The sequence below is a fragment of the Capra hircus genome, chromosome 13 (genome assembly GCF_001704415.2).
Source record: "Capra hircus breed San Clemente chromosome 13, ASM170441v1, whole genome shotgun sequence".
In the NCBI taxonomy this organism is placed as follows: domain Eukaryota; kingdom Metazoa; phylum Chordata; class Mammalia; order Artiodactyla; family Bovidae; genus Capra; species Capra hircus.
Window position 1 is genome coordinate 14,239,955 of NC_030820.1, and position 24,546 is coordinate 14,264,500.

Sequence of the window (24,546 nt, forward strand, 5' to 3'; positions counted from 1 at the left end):
TATCCAGATCAAATGAATTATCTAATGTGAGAAGGTGTTGTGTTATTAGACATTGTGGAAATACAAGTTAAAATCACAATGAGGAATCACTACAGATAACAGAATAATTCAAATTAACTAAAATAACAGGGCTTCCCTGATAGCTCAGTTGGTAAAGAATCTGTCTGCAATGCAGGAGACGTGGGTTCAACCCCTGAGTTGGGAAGATCCCCTGGAGAAGGGAAAGGTTACCCACTCCAGTATTCTGGCCTGGAGAATTCCATGGACTATATAATCTATCAAGTCACAAAGAGTTGGACATGACTGAGTGACTCTTACTTTCACTTTCAAATAAAATAAGAAGTGTTTGGAACAATTCGGTCTTTCCTAAATTACTTGTGCTTCATCATTCAGTCATGTCCAACTCTTTGTGACCCCATGAACAGTAGCCCACCCGGCTCCTCTATCCATGGGATGCTCCAGGCAAGAATACTGGAGTGGGTTGCCTCTCCTTCTCCAGCTAAGTTATTTTGGCAGGTGTAAATTTGTCAGAGCAATTTGGAAATCTATTTGACACTACCCTCTAAAGGGGCTTCCCACATGGTGCCAGTAGTAAAGAATCTGCCTGCCAATGCAGGAGAATCAAGAGATGCAGGTTCAGTTTCTGGGTGGGGAAGATCCCCTTTGTTGTACAACTTAACCTATTACATAGCCTCCAAGGATTAAGAAAAAATGTCTTTGTTTTTGTTTAGTCCCTAAGTCATGTCCAACTTTTTGTGACCTCTTAGACTGCAGCATGTGAGGCTTCTCTGTCCTTCACTGTCTCTTAGAGTTTGCTCAAACTTGTGTCCATTGAGTCAGTGATCTAACCATCTCTTCTGCCACCTCCTTCTTTTGCCGTCAATCTTCCCCAGCATCAAAGTCTTTTCCAATGAGTCAGTTCTTCACATCAGGTGGCCAATGTATTGGAGCTTCAGCTTTAGCATCAGTCCTTCCAATGAATATTCAGGGTTGATTTCCTTTAGGCTTGACTGTGTTCGTTAGTTAGAACACCGTATTAGTATTGCTAGGAGAAAAAGTATGAATGAAGTTCGTAAGTATAAGGCAGAATGAAAGAGGCCCCATACACAAAAATGTACATACTGTGTGGTTGATTCTGTTCATTTAAAGTTCAAAAAATGGTTCAGAAACCAGAAAAGTGTTTACAGTTAAGAGAAAGTTAGGTCGTGTAAAGTGCTGGCAATGTTTTATTTCCTACTTTAGGTTCTGGTTCCATATTTGGGTTTAATTCATAAAACTATATACTCATCACAATTCATAAAACTATATACTCATCACATGTGAAATTTTTGTATGCATGTTATCCTTTCATAAAGAACTATTTTTTCTAAAATATTACAGATTTTTGGATAATTTCCCAAAGAAATATATGCTATTATCAGAAGAGGAAACATCTATCCAGACAGGCAAAACCAGTATATTCAAGTGCAGCATGTAATGTTTTTAAAAAATGTATTAATGTATGTATATAATAGGTTCATCAGTTCAGTTCAATTCAGTTCAGTCACTCAGTCGTGTCTGACTCTTTGTGACCCCATGAATCGCAGCACGCAAGGCCTCCCTGTCCATCACCAACTCCCGGAGTTCACTCAGACTCACGTCCATTGAGTCAGTGATGCCATCCAGCCATCTCATCTTCTGTCGTCCCCTTCTCCTCCTGCCGCCAATCCCTCCCAGCATCAGAGTCTTTCCCAATGAGTCAACTCCTCGCATAAGGTAGACAAAGTACTGGAGTTTCAGCTTTAGCATCATTCCTTCCAAAGAACACCCAGGACCAATCTTCAGAATGGACTGGTTGGATCTCCTTGCAGTCCAAGGAACTCTCAAGAGTCTTCTCCAACACCACAGTTCAAAAGCATAAATTCTTTGTTGCTCAGCCTTCTTCACAGTCCAACTCTCACATCCATACATGACCACTGGAAAAAGCATAGCCTTGATTAGACGGACCTTAGTCGGCAAAGTAATATCTCTGCTTTTGAATATGCTATCTAGGTTGGTCATAACTTTTCTTCCAAGGAGTAAGCGTCTTTTAATTTCATGGCTGCAGTCACCATCTGCAGTGATTTTGGAGCCCCCCAAAATAAAGTCTGACACTGTTTCCACTGTTTCCCTATCTATTTCCCATGAAGTGATGGGACCGGATGCCATGATCTTTGTTTTCTGAATGTTGAGCTTTAAGCCAACTTTTTCACTCTCCTCTTTCACTTTCATCAAGAGGCTTTTTAGTTCCTCTTCACTTTCTGCCATATATGAGAATAAATAACAAATCCAAACAAAACAAAGCAATGTTGATAAACTTAAAAATAAATAGTACAAGGAACATTAGGGGTGATTTGGGATAATGTACCAAGGTGTGATTTTCTCGAAGACATGAAGCACCTATTAGTTAGGTATATAAATAAGTAGGGGAGATAGTCTGAACAAAAAATGAACAGGAAATTAGGTTACTTTATGTGCAGCTTGTTTAAGTGACATAATCTTTTAGAGGGCCAATTGGCCATGGGTAGCCTTTCTATCATTTGCCCACCTCCCCACTTCATAACTAACCCTCTGGTCAAACTGAGTTGCATAAAATGTCTATACTATGGTTTTATTCAACAAAATGTTCCATCCTTTATATAAAGTATAATACCTGTGTTATCAGTTTATATTTTTTAGATATATCTTGTTTGTTTACCTATATTTGTCATGTATTTGTTTCAACTTTTTTTATGAAAAGGAATATCTTCTCATTAAATCCATTATGTGCATCAGGCAGAAAGTAGCTACAGCTCCCATTCTAGCATGTTCTTAAAAAGAAATGTTATGAGCTAAACTAACTAGACATGTGTCTATCACAGCAGATAGAAAATAACCTTGAATATTATGAGTTAGGAAAGCCTTCAAAATAATTCCAAACACAAATATTCCTACAACAGAAAATAACCATTGGAGTTTTAGTGGGAGTAACAGAGGTGGGGAGAGATTCAGCAGTTATAGCAGAAGTTTCAGTTCAGTTCAGTCACTCAGTCGTGTCTGACTCTTTGCCACCCCATGAATTGCAGCACACCAGGCCTCCCTGTCCATCACCAACTTCCGGAGTCCACTCAAACTCATGTCCATCGATTCTGTGATGCCATCCAGCCATCTCATCCTCGGTCGTTCCCTTTCTTCCTGTACCCAATCCATCCCAGCATCAGGATCTTTTCCAGTGAGTCAGCTCTTCGCATGTGGTGGCCAAAGTACTGGAGCTTCAGCGTTAGCATCATTCCTTCCAAAAAACACCCAGGGCTGATCTCCTTTAGAATGGACTGGTTGGATGTCCTTGCAGTCCAAGGGACTCTCAAAAGTCTTCTCCAACACCACAGTTCAAAAGCATCAATTCTTCGGCGCTCAGCCTTCTTCACAGTCCAACTCTCACATCCATACATGACCACTGGAAAAACCATAGCCTTGACTAGATGGACCTTTGGCAAAGTAATATCTCTGCTTTTGATAATGCTGTCTAGGTTGGTCATAACTTTTCTTCCAAGGAGTAAGTGTCTTTTGATTTCATGGCTGCAGTCACCATCTGCAGTGATTTTGGGGCCCTAAAAAATAAAATCTGAGGGTACTTATTAAAGGGAGAGTCTCTGTAACTATCTAAAGGAGTCTCTGGTGTCTGATATGATATCTCGACAAGCATGCATGCATGCATGCTCAGTCACTTCAGTTGTGTCTGACTCTTTGCAACCCCATGAACTAACTGTAAGCCCACCAGGCTCCTCTGTTCGTGGCATTCTCCACACAAGAGTACTGGTGTGGGTAGCCATTCCCCATTCCAGGGGATCTTCCTGAGCCAGGGATTGAACCTGTGTCTCCTGCATTGCAGATGGATTCTTTACTGACTGAGCCATCAGAAGACACAGCTATTTCAGCTCAATTAATCAGGAATTAGAAAAAGACTATAGGTTTCCCTGGTATCTCTGACAGTAAAGAATCTGCAATGTAGGAGACCTAGATTTGATCCCTGGGTTAGGAAGATCCCCTGGAGGAGGACATGGCAACCCACTCCAGTATTCCTACCTGAAGAATTGCCATGGACAGAGGAGCCTGGTGGACTACAATCCATGGGGTCACAAAGAGTCAGACATGACTGAGTGACTAAGCACAGCACAGCACATGATTAGGGAAGTTACAAGGATGGATAGATAGAACACAGAGAAATTTTAGTGAAGTGAAATCTATTCTGTGTGATATTATAACAGTGAATGTATGGCATGATACTTTTATGCAAACCCGTAGAGTGCACCAGGAGTGAGCCCTGATAACAGCTGTGACTCCATGTGATGATGATGACATGTCAGTGTAGTTTCATCAGTTCTAACAAATGTACCATCAGGTAGGGGTGTTGATAATGGGGGAGGGTCCAAGGAGTGGTGGCTGCACAGGTGCGGGAGGACCGAGAGGAGCTACTCCACGTTCAAGGTCAGGAGGGGTGACCTCCTCCAAGGTAAGAAGCAGCTACTGTGCATTGCTGGAGCAGCCGGGAAGAGATACCCCATGTGCAAGTAAGAGAAACCCAAGTAAGATGGTAGGTGTTGTGAGAAGGCATCAGAGGGCAGACATACTGAAACCATAGTCACAGAAAACTAACCAATCTGATCATACGGACCACAGCCTTGACTAACTCATTGAAACTAAGCCATGTCCGTGGGGCCACCCAAGACGGGCGGGTCATGGTGGAGAGGTCTGACAGAATGTGGTCCACTGGAAAAGGGAATGGCAAACCACTTCAGTATTCTTGCCTTGAGAACCCCATAAACAGTAGGAAAAGGCAAAATGATAGGATACTGAAAGAGGAACTCCCCAGGTCGGTAGGTGACCAATATGCTACTGGAGATCAATAGAGAAATAACTCCAGAAAGAATGAAGGGATGGAGCCAAAGGAAAAACAATACCCAGTTGTGGATGTGACTGGTGAGAAAAGCAAGGTCCGTTGCTATAAGGAGCAATATTGCATAGGAACCTGGAATGTCAGGTCCATGAATCAAGGCAAATTGGAAGTGGTCAAACAAGAGAAGGCAAGAGTGAACGTCAGTCGAAATTCTAGGAATCAGCGAACTAAAATGAACTGGAAAGGGTGAATTTAACTCAGATGACCATTATAACTACTACTGTGGGCAGGAATCCCTTAGAAGAAATAGAGTAGCCATCATGGTCAACAAAAGAGTCCAAAATGCAGTACTTGGATGCAGTCTCAAAAACGACAGAATGATCTCTGCTCATTTCCGAAGACAAACAATCATCACAGTAATCCAAGCCTATGCCTCAACCAGTAACGCTGAAGAAGCTGAAGTTGAATGCCTTTATGAAGACCGACAAGACCTTTTAGAACTAACACCCAAAAAAGATGTCTTTTTCACTATAGGGGACTGGAATGCAAAAGTAGGAAGTCAAGAAACACCAGGAGTAACAGGCAAATTTGGCCTTGGAATACGGAAAAAGCAGAGCAAAGCCTAATAGAGTTTTGCTAAGAAAAGGCAATGGTCATAGCAAACACCCTCTGCCAACAACACAAGAGAAGACTCTACACATGTACATCACCAGATGGTCAACACCGAAATCAGATTGATTATATTCTTTCCAGCCAAAGATGGAGAAGCTCTATACAGTCAGCAAAAATGAGACCAGGAGCTGACTGTGGCTCAGATTATGAACTCCTTATTGTCAAATTCAGACTTAAATTGAGGAAAGTAGGGAAAACCGCTAGACCATTCAGGTATGATCTTAATCAAATTCCTTATGATTATACAGTGCTAGTGAGAAATTTATTTAAGGGACTGGATCTGATAGACAGTGCCTGACAAACTATGTACAGAGGTTCATGACATTATACAGGAGACAGGGATCAAGACCATCCCCATGGAAAAGAAATGCAAAAAAGCAAAATGGCTGTCTGGGGAGGCTTTACAAATAGCTGTGAAAAGAAGAGAAGTGAAAACAAAGGAGAAAAGGAAAGACATTCCCATTTGAATGCAGAGTTCCAAAGAATAGCAAGGAGAGATAAGAAAGCCTTCCTCAGGGATCAATGCAAAGAAATAGAGGAAAACAACAGAATGGGAAAGACTAGAGATCTCTTCAAGAAAATTAGAGATACCAAGGAAACATTTCATGCAAAGATGGGCTTGATAAAGGACAGAAATGGTACGGACCTAGCAGAGCAGAAAATATTAAGAAGAGGTGGCAAGAATACACAGAAGAACAGTACAAAAAAGAGCTTCATGACCCAGATAATCATGATGGTGTGATCACTCACCTAGAGCCAGATTTTCTGGAATGTGAAGTCAAGTGGACCTTAGAAAGCATTACTACAAACAAAGCTAGTAAAGGTGATGGAATTCCAGTTGAGCTATTTCAAATCCTGAAAGATGATGGTGTGAAAGTGCTGCAGTCAATATGCCAGCAAATTTGGAAAACTCAGCAGTGGTCTCAGGACTGGAAAAGGTCAGTTTTCATTCCAATCTCAAAGAAAGGAAATGCCAAAGAATGCTCAAACTACTACACAATTGCACTCATCACACAAGCTAATAAAGTAATGCTTGAAATTCTCCAAGCCAGGCTTCAGCAATACATGAACTGTGAACTTCCTGATGTTCAAGCTGGTTTTAGAAAAAGAAGAGGAACCAGAGATCAAATTGTCAACATCTGCTGAATCATGGAAAAAGCAAGAGAGTTCCAGATAAACATCTATTTCTGTTTTATTGACTATGCCAAAGGTTTGACTGTGTGGATCACAATAAACTGTGGAAAATTCTGAAAGAGATGGGAATACCAGACCACCTGACCTGCCTCTTGAGAAACCTATATGCAGGTCAGGAAGCACCAGTTAGAACTGGACATGGAACAACAGACTGGTTCCAAATAGGAAAAGGAATATGTCAAGGCTGTATATTTAATTTCTTTTTTTTTAATTTTTTTATTTTTTAAATTTTAAAATCTTTAATTCTTACATGCGTTCCCAAACATGAACCCCCCTCCCACCTCCCTCCCCATAACATCTCTCTGGGTCATCCCCATGCACCAGCTCCTATGCAGAGTACATAATGAGAAATGCTGGGCTGGAGGAAGCACAAGCTGGAATCAAGATTGCCAGGAGAAATAACAATAACCTCAGATATGCAGATGACACCACCCTTATGGCAGACAGTGAAGAGGAACTAAACAGCCTCTTGATGAAAGTGAAAGAGGAGAGTCAAAAAGTTGGCTTAAAGCTCAGCATTCAGAAAATGAAGATCATGGCATCCGGTCCCATCACTTCTTGGCAAATAGATGGGGAAACAGTGCCTGACTTTATTTTGGGGGGCTCCAAAATCACTGCAGATGGTGATTGCAGCCATGAAATCAAAAGATGTTTACTCCTTGGAAGGAAAGTTATGCCCAACCTAGACAGCATATTCAAAAGCAGAGACATTACTTTGCCAACAAAGGTCTGTCTAGTCAAGGCTGTGGTTTTTCCTGTGGTCATGTATGGATGTGAGAGCTGGACTGTGAAGAAAGCTGAGCACCAAAGAATTGATGCTTTTGAACTGTGGTGTTGGAGAAGACTCTTGAGAGTCCCTTGGACTGCAAGGAGATCCAACCAGTCCATCCTAAAGGAAATCAGTCCTGGATGTTCATTGGAAGGACTGATGCTGAGGCTGAAACTCCAATCCTTTTGCCGCCTCATGCTAATTGTTGACTCATTCGAAAAGATCCTAATGCTAGGACTGATTAGGGACAGGAGGAGAAGGGCACGACAGAGGATGAGATGTCTGGATGGATGGCATCACCGCCTCGATGGGCATGAGTTTGGGTGAACTCCAGGAGTTGGTGATGGACAGGGAGGCCTGGTGTGCTGTGATTCATGGGCTAGCAAAGAGTCGGACACAACTGAGATACTGAACTGAACTGAACTAATGCATGTGTTGGGGAAGGCCTTATATGAAAACTCTGCACTTGCCTCCCAATTTTTCTGTGCAACTAAAACAGCCTGAAAAATAGTTATTGAGCATTTAATAACATTTCTTCTTGCTATACTGCACACTCTTTATTCTAGCTTCTTGAGGCTATGAATTACAGTGGAATACTTCTTTGCCTTGGTCTTCCCAATTGGACCTACCAGTAAAGAATCCGCCTGTCAATGCAGGAGACCTAATGAGACACGAGTTCAATATCTGGGTAGGGAAGATCCCCTGGAGGAGGAAATGACAACCCACTCCAGTATTCTTGCCTGGAGAATCCCATGGACAGAGGGGCCTGGTGGGCTACCGTCCACAGGGTTGCAAAGAGTTGGACACAACTGAAGAAGCTTAGCATGCATGTACATCCTTCTTTACCATATGAGAACTATTTTTTTAAAGAAATAGTTGTTCTTTAATAATTCTTGATTTTTTTATAATACAGTCATATTTTCTTTGCTTCATTTTGATTTCTTCCCCAGAATCCTTTTATTCAACATACAGTATTTAACATTTTTATATTTAAATAGTAAGAATCTGATTGATCCCAAGCACAACTCTACTTTCTTACCTTATCATATCATGTCCAAATGCTTTACCAGTTTTCTTTTTTTCTTTCATTTACTTTTAAAAAACTCTCTTTCCAGTAATTCTTTCAGGTTTTTTAGATGTAACATGTAATTTGTGCTATATATAATAAAAATAAAAATATTAATTATCTAAAGCAACTAATATTAATAATTCTAATGGAAATTACCAGAATAAAGAGTACTATATTCCTTTTGATGACAAGGCAAATGAACAAAATTGGAAAGCAGGAATTAACCAGAAGTTTCAGTGATTTCAACTGAATTTTATCACATTCAGCATCTTGGAAATCTTCCTACTTATCTTTTAAAAGTGAAGAAATCTTAACTGAGGAAAGAAAATCTGAGGGATGACTTAATAAATTCCTCCAAGTGTAAGTTGAGTATGCTGATCTTCATCTCTTCTTTAGGGATGTTGATATAGAAAAAAATATTTAAAAAAAAAGATTTGTATGGCAAAAAAATAGAGATTCAGTAAAGACATAAGAAAGAACAGTTTCTATAAGAGAAATAATTTGTAAGTACTCAGTTCCACTAGCAGCCTAAATCTCTTGAATGTTCATTCTATTAATAATTTTAAAGAATGATTTAGAACTACTAATAGAATGAACATTCAAGAGATTTGAGATCAGTCAAGAAATTTGATCCATTTAGAGTACCATATTGTTGAAAGAATCCAATTTGATTCATGCAACTTAAACTATAAGTATTACACTCTAGATATTTTTAAAAAATACTCTCACCTTTTGGAATCATATTGCTTGTTTTTAAGAAAAAAATAATAGGATATAGGATAGTTTTCCAGGTTTCATTTGATTAACAAGGCATTTATGTGATAATGACAACTGACTAGAGAGAATAAAGCCATTAATTTGATTTATAATTAATAAATACATTTAAATAAGCTTCTGTGCTATACATACATAGAAATTCAAGCTGGAGAAATTTTGACATCAAAGTGCTATTTGTGAATACAAAATATTGGTACTGATAAAAATGTTAGAGTAACATATCAACAGTAGCCTCACAAGAGTTTATGAAATAGTGTTGTTAGCAAGTTTTAAAAGTCTTTAATACTTTATTAATTTGTATTTAATTTTTATTAATCAATGAATCAGTTTGTTGGCAAAATAATAATAATTGGCCATTGAGATATACAATATAAAATCTCCTATTAATCATATACAGTGAGTAAATATCATTTTCTTATCTATAATTCTAAATTACTGTGAGTAAAGGGCTAATTAAATGCTATTTTAAAATCCATCATTTGAATAAATTTTCTTCTATCAGTTTTCTGTAAAAACATATGTCATTTTGAAATTCACCCTACTTAAATATTTTGAAAAATTTTTACCAAGAGCCTGCAGTTTTAATTAAAATTTATAGGCTTGTGCTTAAATTACATTCTAAGCTAATTTGATTTATTCTTAATTAATTGGGAGAATATTTCTAGGGTACAATTGAGACAAAAGAGCAGTGTGGAAATGTATTGGCATCTCTTGGAAGCATCTTGAGCTTAGACATTCTCTCTTTTTCCTGCATAACTAACCTTTGAAACCATGTGCTTCTTCAAAGTGAGAGATGTCACTTGTGTGTTTACAGTGGATACTGAACAGAAGTCAGGGTAGAGAATGGCTAGTTTATTACCTTGAAGCTATTCTGTTTGAGTTAATACCAATAGTGCTTTCTACATAAATTCTATTGTTGGATGTCAGCATTTTACAATTAAAGGGAGTATATGTTGTTGCTGTTCAGTCACTAAGTTGTGTCCAACTCTTTGCAACCCCCTGGACTGTGGCCCTCAAGGCTTCTCCATTCATGGAATTCTCCAGGCAAAAATACTGGAGTGGGTATCCATTCTCTTCTCTAGGATCTTCCCAATCCAGGGATCAAACCTGCATCTCTGGCATTGCAGCCAAGATTCCTTTTTTTTTTAAATTTTATTAAAAGATAATTGCTTTACAGAATTTTGCTATTTTCTGTCAAACCCCAATATGAATCAGCCATACATATACATATGTCCCCTCTCTCTTGAACTTCCCTCCCACCCGCCTCCCCATCCCACCCCTCTCGGCCATCACACAGTGCCACATTTGGGTTTCCTGCATCAGACAGCAAGTCCCACTGGCTATAGTTTACATATGGTAGAGTATGTGCTTCAGTGCTACTCTCTCAAACCATGCCACCCTCTCCTTCCCGCACTGTGTCCAAAAGTCTGTTCTTCCATGTATTTGTCAACTTTAGTTCAAGTGGTTTATATAGTGGGGGGAAAGTAAAGATTATGAATTTACTAATGAGGGAGGTGTTTCCACTCAAATCACTGGTGTATGCAGTGTAATTCAATTCAAACAGTTCAGCCACTATTCAGTAACAAATGTGACTTTAACATAGGAAGATCCGTATACATTTCCGAGACTCACCACAACCTCAGTTAAATTTCTGTAAGTTGTTGTTGTGTATTTTTTTTTTTTTTGAGTGAGTGGGGCAGTGGACACTAACAGTATCCTAACAGTATCTTCCTAATACTACTGAGACCATTGGCAAATTGTTTAAATATTTGTTGATTGAAAGTTCAGATATACAAACAATATGTTAGTATTGGTAATTATACTCAATACCAGCATTAGAGAAAGAGACAATGTTATCTTGCAGTTGGACCATGTTACAGCAGACTATTTTATATCGGCAATTGATCTTTGAATGAATAAATATATTTAATCTTTACAATGAATAGATATATTTAGAATGAATAGATATCTATATTTAATCTTTAGAATTGATATATTTAATCTTTAGAATAAGTAGATATATTTAAATTTTATGGCTTAATATAATACTACATTTATCTATAATGTAAACAGTAATATTTTAAATATAGAGTATCTAAGACAGATATGAGGATGAAACCCTATTTGTTCTATAGTCACAACATATAAACTACTTTCCTAGCAGAACTGTTTTCATCAGTTAATATCCTTTTTAAACTAAGACGCAAAAGAACTGTTTTCTCTGAACTAAAAGATTTTATAAAATAAGTATTCCAAGTTTAATTCCAGGGTAAAGTAGTGAACCTAAAGCTCATGCCTATCAAAATCAGCACTATATAAGATGGCAGTCTTTCGAGGGACATCACTGTAAAGATGATTAAATGTCACAAAATGCTCTGAAACTTTGGTTATTTCAGTGCAGAATGGCCATCATAACAAATACTTTAGTGCTTATACAGAACAGAAATGTCCCCAAAAATAAGCCAAAAGTTGGATAACTGTGACCATTCAAATGAGCTTGTTTTTTCAGATGCAATGCAGACTCCTGTTCAACTCTCAGCCTGTTATTTTTCCCTATTATACACAGTATGTGTGGGTATACCCAGTGCTTTAAAGGCCACTGATACTAGAGCAAGTTTCAAAGATCAGATCACAGTTAGCCTTTGGTTTTGTATCTGTAGCAGAAACAAGCTTAGCAGTGGTTTGTTGGTGTGCTTTGATACTCCTGTACTCTTGTTTCCTTGACATACTCAGGGCTGACATCGAGAGACACTCTTTTGGGCATTCATGTTTGTCAGGTCTGGTATTCTCACTGTCAGCTTGATAGGCCCACTAAACGACTGTGCATTGATCCAGAAGCAACTATTCTTCATTCTCTGCAACTTGTTGGAAGATTTATGCATAGTGTTCTGGATGGCAGCTACTTGTTTTTGTCAATGATTATACTCAAATTTAAATGTTTTTCCACTCTCTTCCCCATCAGCTAACATTTTCTCTGTTTTTCAACCACCTTTTCTCAAAAGATTTAATTCTGATTGCACATATGCAAAAGAAACTTCTATCATTTTTATAACTGTAAGGTGAGATTTATTTTCCTTGGGAATGGTTCTGTGTTATGTGTGGTAGGGGGGTGGGGACGGAGATAGGGAGGTAGGAAGGGAGAGATCAATCTTATGAGACAAGCAGGTGGATATAGTGTCAAAGACTTTGCTCTCTATTATGAGTTCTGCGTAAAGTCACTATTGTAAAGCCTATCCTAATTCATTTTCACTTGTCTTCCAACACTATAAGGAAGATAGTAGCTAATATGTCTATTTTACTCATTTCAACATTTTATTATTAATAATCCTTTTCTCTTTATCTCCCCCATATCTGTTTAGTTCATCCTTTGATATTAAATTCTTTTGCTAGCTTCCAGATAGTTTGCCCATGTTTGGAAACCAAATAAGCCCAAAATGAATCATGTCTTAATCAATTACAAAAGATCCTCTAAATTTTTTCCCCTCATGATATAATGAGTCATTATAATTGTGCTTATGTGTAGGCTCAACACTGCTTATGAGTCTTAGAAGAGAAAATATTTAAACAGATTTACTTTATAAGTGGCCTGAAAAGTTAACCCAGATTCAGAAGACAGCATATCAAGTTGATAGAAACTACCAAATATATAGAAGTTTCTTCCTCCTAGATTATATTTTATATATCATTCTAAAGTAGATTTTATGGAAACAAATTGGACCAGAAACAATACAGTATATTTTTGAGAGCCATGATTTAAATCTAAGGCCTGGGGAAATTACTAAAGTGATAAACCCTTCAGTTTTCTTGAATTTCTTATGTGGGTTAATAGTATCTGACTGATATTCTTTTGAGAATTAAATGAGGTAGTACTATGAAGTACATATCACCTTATCAGATACAAAGTTATTGCTGAGTAAATGGTAATAATAACAATTAAAATAATAACTAGAATCAGAATCATTCTCAAATATTCCAGTCAGGACATTACTATATTGCAGGCACATTTTGCTGAATCAGGTGGAATCCACTATTTTGAGGCTAACCGTATATTTAAATGAAGCCAAAAGTGAGCAATTAGAAGAACTGAGAGAACAAGACACAGAAAACAAATCAAAACTCTCTATCACTTTGAATTATATTCAGGGCTATCATATAGCAAAAATCACTGATCATTTGAAGGGCAAAAGAACTAAATTAAAAGAAATTTAACAAAGAATTCCATGATACAAGACATGGAAAAGGCACAGTTAATATGTTATTTCCTATAAATTTTATCCTTAAATACTGATTCTACTATCTAAATACATGAGATAATTATTCAGCATCTTTAAAGCTCTGACCTGAGAGTTCAGCCTAGCATCCCACGAGAACTGCTTATAAGGCTTTATTACAGTGTGATGATATAATTTAACCTCTAAGTACATATGTGAGCCAAAAGGCTACATTTTATAGACCCATTATTACAAGCCTAAGGGAAAAAAGCATAGAATTATCATCTGAGAATTTGCATTGGTATTTTTAAAATATGAGTGAGCAATGACATCATATTCATTTTCAGCAGGAGAAAATATCACTGAACTTTAGTTTTTGTTCACTAAAGTGAACAGTACATTCCACTGAATCCTTGAGGGCTGTCAGTCCTAGAGATAATGTAATAGACTTGGGAATGCTTATCATTTTAAGAGAAGGTGTGTTCAATTAAGTCTCATTGCTAATGAGGTCATAATGGAGAAGAAGAAAAAAGAATAAAGAGAATGAAATGGGCACTTCTTTCAGGGAGTGAGAACTTAAAACACTGTTACGGAGCCCCTCAAGGCAATTTCATTAAACATAAAGATAGGTTCATTGAACCCTTTTCTACAGACCATTGCTAGGCATTCTTATACCCTATTCCTTTCCAACATCCATTCACACAAAAAAAGAAAACACAAAGACTTAAACAGGTCATATTCAAAGAGTTTTTCATTTCCTTGCTTTCAGAAATATGTCCTGATAAATGAAAACTTTTGAATAATTCAGTTATGTTATAAAAGGTCAGTCTTACATGTAGACCTAGGCACTTACATGTGTTATAAAAGCTTTTGTGTCACTGTCTATATCATCCATCAGCTGTGTTTTCTGCCAGATGATCCTATTCTTAGGATTCTCCTATGAATGTTAGGTTGTCATTGTGTAACTAGGAGTCCCATGATAATTTATGAATGTTGCTAACAGGCATAATATATGAAACTATCTTCATCTAAACAACAAAAGTTTGCATGAAATGATATTACTAGCAAGAGCGTCACTGTATCTGTCCTTTGACACATTTATTCAGAATATTATAAATTTTGAAATGAGGAGAGGAAAAAAGGGTGGGACTGAGGATTAATTATTATTCAAGGGAATCATTTTGTGTAAAAGCAGCCAAATATACAGTAGATAGAGGGATTGAGTACCTAAATGAAGGAAATATTGAAATAGTTTTATTGTATTATTGAAATAGTTTCATTGTATTTTAATTCTGATGCTTTATATGAAATAAGTTTACTTAAAATTAAAAGTAGAATGGAAAAAAGAAAGAGAAAATTAGAAGATAACTGGTCAAAAGCTCAATAAACCTCAAGCACTTAATGCTTGAAGAAGACCACAGCAAGACACATCATAATCAAATAACTAACAGCCAGTGGTAAAAAGAAAGCCCTAGAAGTAGCAAGAGAAAATGTACACAATATGTACAAAAGGCAAAGAAAAAGATGACAGCAGACTTCTCCTGGGAGATAATGCAAATAAGAAAAAGTAGAGCAACACCTTTGAAAATAATTTTTTAAATAGTCTAGAATTCTATATCCAGAAAAATATTTTTTTTTGGAAATGATGATAAAATATAAAATTTCTCAGATATAGAAGAGTTGAAAGAATTAATTATCAGCACCTGCATTATAAGAAATAGTAAAGAAATTCCTTTAGGCCAGATACCAGAAGGAAACATAATCCACATAAAGTAATATAAAGAACCAGAATGGTAAATTCAAAGGTAAATAGGAATAATGCTTTTTATTTTAAGTAAATGCTTTAAAGAAAAAGTTGACTGCTTAAAACAGAAATAATAGCAATATGCTGTGGGGTTTAAAAATGCATACAGGTAAAATATAGGACAACTATAACACAAAGGATAAGTACAGAGAAAAGCGTGTGTCTGAAGGGTTCTTTGCTCTATGTGAAGTTGTATAATATCACTGTGGTGGACATTCATAAGTTAAAGATGCTCACTATGTACCTTATAGAAGCTACTGCTGCTGCTAAGTCGCTTCAGTCGTGTCCGACTCTACGTGACCCCATAGACGGCAGCCCACCAGGCTCCCCCGACCCTGGGATTCTCCAGGCAACAATACTGGAGTGGGTTGCCATAGAAGCTACTAATATAACACAAAATGAAGAGTTGTTAATAAGATAGAAAAGGAGATTTTGAAAAGTACTAAAAATACCCAAATGATATGATATAAAAGAATAAAAAAGGAAAAAAAAAGAACAAAGGACCGATGGGAAAAATAGAAATGGTAGAGTAAGATGGAACATTTAACCCAATTAGATAAACAATCATATTAAGTGTAAGTAGTTAAATATCCCAATTAAAAATTTAAATACCCCAATTAAAGCCAGACATTGGGAGACTGGATTTTTTTAAGCCAAACCCAATTAGATTCTGCCTATAGGAAATTCACTTAAAATTAAAGACACAAATAGATTAAAAAGACAGGATAATAAAAAATATACTAAGGTCACTCTGTTCCCCAAAAAAAGTAGATTGACTGTAGTATCCGATTTCAGAACAAAGAAGTATCATTTGATAGTGGAAGAAGTTTAATTCACCAAAGAGAAATAATCATCCTAAACTTGCATGGACTTGATATTAAAGCTTAGAATTCCATGAAAAAAAAAAAAGAGCATCAAGGGTAAATAGATAAATCTGCACTCTTCTTTCAGTGTTTTATAGAATGAGCCAAAAATAAATCTGTAAGGATATAGAAGACTTGAACAACACTATCAATCAACTCAACCTAATTGACATGCATAGAAGACTTCAACTTACCACGTCACAGTACACACATTTTTCAGGGGCACAAGGAAAATTTATAATGACCAACCATTTTCTAGACCATAACACAAATCTCAAACTGAAGAGGAGTCAGGTCATAATATGTATGTTCTATGACTATGGTACAAATAAATTAGAAGTAACTTACAGAAAATATTTATAAAATCCCCATATAACACAAAAACTAATAACACATTTCTAAATAATTCCTAAATAAAAATACTCAAAAGGAAATTAGGAATTATTTTAAACTGAAGGAAAATTAAAGCAAAGTATAAAATTTGTAGGATGCAGCTATAGAAGTACTTAGAGGGAAATGCATCACTTTAAAAAACCTATTTTAGAAAAAAAAGGAAAGGTCTCAAGCGAATGAGTTCAGTTTCCAACTTAAAATTAGAAGAAAAAACAGTGTAGCAAATGAACCCCCTGACGATCAGAAGAAGAGAAATAATGAAGATCAGAGAGAAATAAATGAATGGAAAATAGAACCAAAAGTTGATTCTCTGAAAAAGTTAAAATTGATGAGCCTCTTGCCAGACGAATCAAGAAAATCAAGGTGAAAATGCAGATTATTAATAGTAGGAATTAGGTAAATGACAAAAGCTTCTATAGAGATAAAAGGATAATGAAGAATATTATGAATAGCATTTGCCAATAAACTCACAAATTAGATAAAATGAGCAAATTCTTTGAAAGATGTGAACTATTTGCTAAAGGAAAAAATAGCTAACCTGATTAACTCTTCTTTTATTATATAAGAAATTGAATTTGTTTTTAAAAATCTCACAGCAAAATCTCTAGGCCAGAGGGCATCAGTGGTAAATTCTACTAAACTTATAAGGAAGAAATAATGTCTGTTCTACACAAATTATTGCAGAAAATTGAGGAGAAAATCTTTCCCCACTCACTTTATAAATTCCATATTATTCTGGAACTAAAATAAGACAAAGGCATTATAAGAAAATAGAAAAATTCTTAAAATCTTAGCAAATAAAATCCAAGAATACATTTAAAAATAATACACTAAGAATAACTGTATTTTATCCTAGAAGTACAAGTTTTATTTAACATTTAAAAATCAGTGTACTCAAGTACATGACTGAGTGACCGAACTGAAAAAAGATTAAGGAAAAAATATATGTGAGCCCTTAAAGGAGGTAGTTTACAGCCTTTGATACAATTCAACCTTAATTTATAAAAAAATATCAGCAAACTGGAAATAGATGGGAACTTTTTTAACTCAATAAAAGATAATTTGAAGAAACCTATAACTAAGAAGATGCCTAATGGCCAAGACAGAATGCCTTCCTCCTAGAATGAGTATCAACGTAAAGGTATGGATACCTGCATTCACCACTTCTTTCCGCATTGCAGTAAGCATCTAGCATGTGCAGTAAAGCAAGAAGAAATTAAAGGTATTCAGGTTGGAAAGTTTATTCTAGAGACATATGACTGTGTAGAATATCCTATGTAATCTGTTAGAAAAATAGTACCTAATTAGTGAAAAATAGAACTAATTAGTGAGTTTAGAACATATGCAAGATTTAAGACCAATATACAAAATCTAATTGTATTACTATATACTATTAATGAACAACTGGAAATTGAATTGAAAACATTATCATGTGTAAGTCTGCGCAAACTCTGGGAAAGAGTGAAGGACAGGGAAATCCGGCATGTGAAGCTCACGGGGTCACAAAGAGTCGGACATGACTTAGCAACTGAACAACCGTCGTGTAAGAGTAGATGTCAAGTATTCTTACCATAAATTTTTAAAAATGACTAATGTACTTCTTGAAAGCTATTTTAGATGGATGTAGTCCTCCTTTTGTATTAAAAAACAAATCTATAGACTCTTTTTCAAGGAACAGGGATTCATTTTGAAAGTAAAATTCACATTGCATCAAAACTCATGTTAGCCTCAAAAATATGATGTATTTTGAGAAAAAATTGGCAAAAAAATAGCAATATCAATATATAGAAAATTGTAAAGCATTATAAAGCATTGTTTAAGGAAATTAAGGGAGACATAAATAAATCAACCAATATATGATGTTAATTGATTCAAATATTCAATATTATGTAGATGTGAATTACCCCAAAGTTTGTCTACAAATTCCATACAATTCCAGTAAAAATGCAAATTGAAAATCTTATTCAAATGTTCAAATGAAAAGTGCCAGAAACCTAAAATAGCTGAAACACTTTGAAAAAAGAGGATGCAGTCTAACATTCTGTATTCTAGACATAAAGATTGACAAGTAGATCCATGAAACAGAATTGAGTCCAGAAATACGCCTACAGAAGGATTCAATTCATTTTTGACAAAGGATACAGCAATTCAGTGCAGCAAGGGGAGTCTTGTCAACAAATCATCCTACAAAAACTGAATATGCATATTTAAAAAAAATTGTTCATCTGTTTGTCTTCTCACATAAAAAATAAGCCACATTAATAAATCCTTCTTTCTCTGGGAACTCTAATACTTGTAACCATGCTATTATTTCCTTATGTTAAATTTTTTTCCATGTTTATCTTCATCTTTGTTGTTCAGTCACTCAGTAGTGTCTGACTCTTTGCAACCCCACGGACTGCAGCACGCCAAGTTTCCCTGTCCTTCACTATCGCCTGGAGCTTGCTCAAACTCATCTCCGTTGAGTCGATGATGCCATCTAACCATCTCGTCCTCTGTCATCCCCTTCTCCTCCTGCCATTAATCTTTCCCAGCATCAGAGTCTTTTCTAATGGGTCAGCTCTTCATATCAGGTGTCCAAAGTATTGGAACTTCAGTTTCAGCATCAGTCCTTTCAATGAATATTTAGGACTGATTTCCTTTAGGATGGACTGGTTGGATCTCCTTGCAGTCCAAGGGACTCTCAAGAGTCTTCTCCAACACCACAGTTCAAAAGCATCAATTATTTTGCCACTCAGCCTTCTTTGTTGTCCAACTCTCACATCTATACATGACTACAGGAAAAATCATGGTTTTGACTAGATGGACCTTTGTTCGCAAAGTAATATCTCTGCTTCTTAATATGCTCTCTAGTTTTGTCATAGCTTTTCTTCCAAGGAGCAAGTGTCTTTTAATTTCATGGCTGCAGTCACCATCTGCAGTGATTTTGGAGCCCAAGAAAATAAAGTCTGTCACTGTTTCCATTGTTTCCCCATCTATTTGACATGAAGTGATGGGACTGGATACTATGTGATCTTCATTTTTTGAATGTTGAGCTTTAAGCCAGCTTTTTCACTCTCCTCTTCCATCTTCATCTACCTCCTCCAATTTCTTGCCTCTCATTTGATGCAGAATTCCTGAAAGGGTTGTCTATTCTTGCTATCTCCAGTTTCCATTCTCTGACTCTTCAATCCACTCTAGTCAGACTTCCATGCCAATCACTTATCTGAAAATGTTTTTGTCAAGACCGTCAATGAGTTCCACACTGCTATATCCAAGAATCATTTCTCATTCTTTTTCCTTGATAAATCAGCAGCATTTGACATAGCAGATCACTTCCTTTTTGATACAGCTTTGCAATTTCGCTTCCAGGACACCTTTCTCTATGTTTCTTCTACCAAACAGCCCATTTTTCTTTGATCTCCTTTCCTCTTTTTTCCTCTTATTCCCAGCCTCTTGGCATCGGAGCATCATAATAGTCAATACTTTTCATTGTCCCTCTTTTCCTCTCTGTAAACACTCAAATGTTTGATGAACTCATCCCTCACATGCTTCTAAATACGAATCATTTAACAACAGTCAGATGGATAGACACAGCTCACACTTTTCACTTTGTTCCTACTCATAGCCAAAAGATTTGTGACATCTCCCCTTAGATGTTTTATGAGCATCTATGCTTTGACACGTCCAAACTTGCCATCTTGATCTCCCACACATTTGCTCCATCTTCTGAATCAATTGCCATTAACTACATTTTTCTAGTGACTCAAGCCAAAAATCTCACTCTTATGTTTGATTTTCTCTTTTTTACATCACAAACCTTGTTTTAAGATACATCAGAATTTGGCCTCTTCTCACTATTTCCAATGCTAATGTGCTAGACAGGCACTTATTTTTTCTTAATTTAGAGAATATCTCTATATATCTCATGTAATAACAATGTTTTGCCTGATACAGCTCATCAAAGATTTTTAGCTATCTCTCGATCTGTATTTACATATATAATCGTAATGAATCCAAATATGTCTGTATTTTCCTTTAAGCCTTGCCTTTTGTGGCTTATTCAATATATATTCCTTAATATCTGATTTAATAAAATATATTTTCCTGTATTTTATTCTACAGAGTTTAAATGTTTGCTTTTCACAATTATGTCTCTAAACCATTAAAAGCATTTTTCTGTTTGCTGTCAAATAAGGATTCACTTTCATTTATTGAATTGTATATTCTTAAAATGCTATATTGTAACACAATTTTAATAACATTTTAGTCAATGCTGTCTAGAAAGCAAACTCAAAATTAGGGACTGACATTTTATTTGCAAAAATGCAAGCCTAGATGAGTAGGGTAAGGAAAAAATGAAAGTGAGGTAAGAAAAGATGTTAAGCAAGGCTATATAATGCATTACCATTCCAGCAGTATTATAATGCTGCTGCCAAATGAACTTCTAAGGCACAGCTCCCTCCACGCCCCCCTGGCAAGGCTGACCTTGGATTACCTTAGAGCTTTCCAGAGGAGAGAAAGAGAGGTGTTAGTCATTCAGTTGTGTCTGATTCTCTGTGACCCCCATGACCTATAGCCCACGAGGCTTCTCTGTCCATGGAATTCTCCAGGCAAGAATACTTGAGTAGATTGCCATTCCCTTCTCTGGGGGATCTTCCTAATCCAGGGATCAAACCTGCTTTGCAGGCAGACTCTTTACCATCTGAGCCACCAGGGAATGCCCAGAGGAGAGAAGACAGTGAGAAAATATATCTGCCCTCTGCTTTCCCTTGTCCTACTGGTTCATTGGTCAATGCTCACAGCAATAGGATGTTAAGTCTCCCGTGTATCTGGGTTACATCTCCAACCCCTCAGCCACTTTTCAGGAAGCCATATTTCGTACTTCATGGGAGAGTGTATTATCCCAGTTTTAAAAAAAGAAAATTGATGGGGAAAAGGTTCCCATTGGGCAGTGGGAGAGAAAGAAATGAAAGGTCAAGCGATTCTCAGAATGCAAACAAGATTTATGTCTAATATAGCAGAACCACCAATTTTAAAAAGAATTTAAGAAAACTTCTTACCAATCACAACAAAAAATCCTAAAGTATAAATCTAACCTAAATGTTCCAGTTGTTCATGGAAAAAACCCAAAACATTATGTTCAAGGATGGAAAGACTCTATAGCATAAAGATGATGATTCTTCCCAAATTCATAAATAGAACTGAATAAGAAACAATAGGTCAGCTACAAACTAGTGAAGTACCTATTAATTACTATATTTAAGCAGAAGCAGGATAGTCTTTGCAAAGGATAATCTAAAACCAATTCTCCTTTCCTTTCCAGTGGAAAGTTTAAAGATAAGACTATTAAAATCTATATTATATGATTTTATGTTTCTATTTTTTAATTAGTGTACCAAACAGGATATATTGTATACAGTAGGCACCTAGATGGCTTTCATCTTCCTATACTATAAACTCTGTGGGGGTAAGAATAGTGTGTGCCTTGAAATCTACTCTGTGCCAATACAGAAAAATACATGGTAGATAGTAGAAAAATGATAGGTAAATATATATATATGTTGAATAAATGAATTAATGACTATTAAAAATGGTAGACTTGAAGCTAAAATGACTAGGACATGCATCTCTGTTTTAGTGAGTTTTAGATTGATAGTGAAGATTTTAAATGTTCAGATTTTGTATTACAACATGTTTACTACATAGTAAAAAGTATTATATAAACATAAAACACAAATACAGTTTAGTGTATTTCTGACATTTCCCAAAAGCTGATAGCAGTCCTTTCTCTCCTGAAATCACAGAAATGATGAATGCTGGTTTGTTTGTTTGTTTTTCAGGTACAAAATGACTGTAAACTCATTGCTATACGTTAGCCCCTCTCACTTGAATTGGAATCTTTGTTCAGCTTGTATATTCAAACAGTTATTATTTAAATTAAAAGGGGTTGCAGGGTAAATAACTTAAGATGGTGTCAGTGTCCCAGAGACATGCATTTTCAACATCTTTCATACATCTTGGTTTCTGGTATTTAAGATTATCCCACTTCTAAGACCTGTTTTGGGGACTGGGTGGCAGAAGATAAATATTAACAACAATATTCTCTATTCTCTCTTTTTCTGTCCCTCTCTTTTATCATTCTCTTGTTCTCCCCACTTCTCCTACCAAATCCATTCCATTCATCCTACTTGTATGCTCTGCCCAAATTTTCCCTTGGGCTTTTACCAATGTCTTCTTTAATCCTCAAGCCTACATTATTCAAATATATGCTATCCCTGAATACAGCAGTAACAGGATGTATAAGCTATAGAAATCACATGGAGGATTAAGGAAGAGATGAAACAGAAATGAAGGGAAAAATGTTTTTCCTATATTTAATAACTGTCAGAATCATCCAGAAACAATGTTTTTCATAGATTTATTTCCTCTCTTGTTCTATTCTCTACCTTATTCCTACTTCCAACTTGCTTGGATCAGGCTTTTAAAGAATTGGTGGTTAAATTTTGATCAAGCATATTACAGTGCACCGTATACTCACATATTAATACATGTCACTGTTAAGTCAGCTGTAACTCATATGCTCTATGTTATTCCAGGGATAGATGAAAACCAGCTCTATTCTATGATATTTTATGAAAAATGCATTTCCTACATGAGTAATAATATCAAAGACTCATATATCCCAAAGCAGCAATTCTGATTTTTATAGCAGAATCTACTTAAGATTTTTAAATGACTTGACTCCTCCAGAAGAATAGAATATTTGCTCACATGTGAATAAGACTGAATAGTTTTTGTAGAGGTCCCTGGTGAAATATAGGGCTTACTTTGTACTTATAAAATGTCAGGGACATTTTGAGAAGCAGATGAAATCAGAGAGTGGAGCGTATCATTCAGTGATAGATTGAGAGGCTACCTATGGCCTAGTGAGTAGAGAAATTGGTTTTCACGTGCACTGTCAATGTCCTAAGTCACATTCAGAAAACCCTTATTTTTCACCACACTAACTTAACCCTTACACTTATTTAATATTACTGCTTCAAGATCAACATTTTACTTTTTATTTGACCCATTAATTTGATACTTCCCAGAAATATCGATGGCAGAGTCACATATATCATCGAAATTTGCTCTCAACTATAATCTACAAGAAGGGCTTGTGATGAAAAGCAGTATCTTGCTGCCTGTCAATTGTGCAGTAAATATATCTTTGCTATAAGGGCCAATATGTATAATCTGAACATGGCTGGGGCTACAGAATCTGCCTTATACATCCAGCTGTGTCAGGTAGCACATGTGACCTTGGCTAAGTTATTTAATTTTCCTGGGCTCATTATTTCCTCTGTGAAGTAAGGGAGTAAGGCCAAATGATCACTGAGATTTCTTCTAACTCTTCGTTTCCTTGAAGGAAATACCCCCAATGAAGGCTGTGAAACAAGACACATGTGATATGACCTCATAATTTGCTGCAGTTGCAGACCTCTCTGCTTAATGAAGTAAAGATTATAAACATATTCTTCTCTGATTGACAGTCCTCCTAAAGTCTAAATAATAATCGTGATGGAGTATTTCATAAAACACACCAAAGGTAAGCCTTCTCAAACGTAGCCTACAGAGGGGTGTAGGACATCAGCTCCTCTCTCTGGAATTCTCCAAGGCCAACGATCCACCCCATCCTACGTCTCCATTTTGACTAAAATGCCCTGCTTAAATACTCTTCAAAAACCTATCACTTCATCTTCGTATTAGTCACACTACAGTGTAACAAAACAGTTGTTTCTATTGTCATATGCTAAACATAACAAAATTTACCATCTTTACTATTTTTATATGTACAGTCAGTGGTATTAATACATTCATCATTTTGTGTAACCATCATCTTCCATCTCCATAACTGTTTTCCTCTTGTAAAACTGAA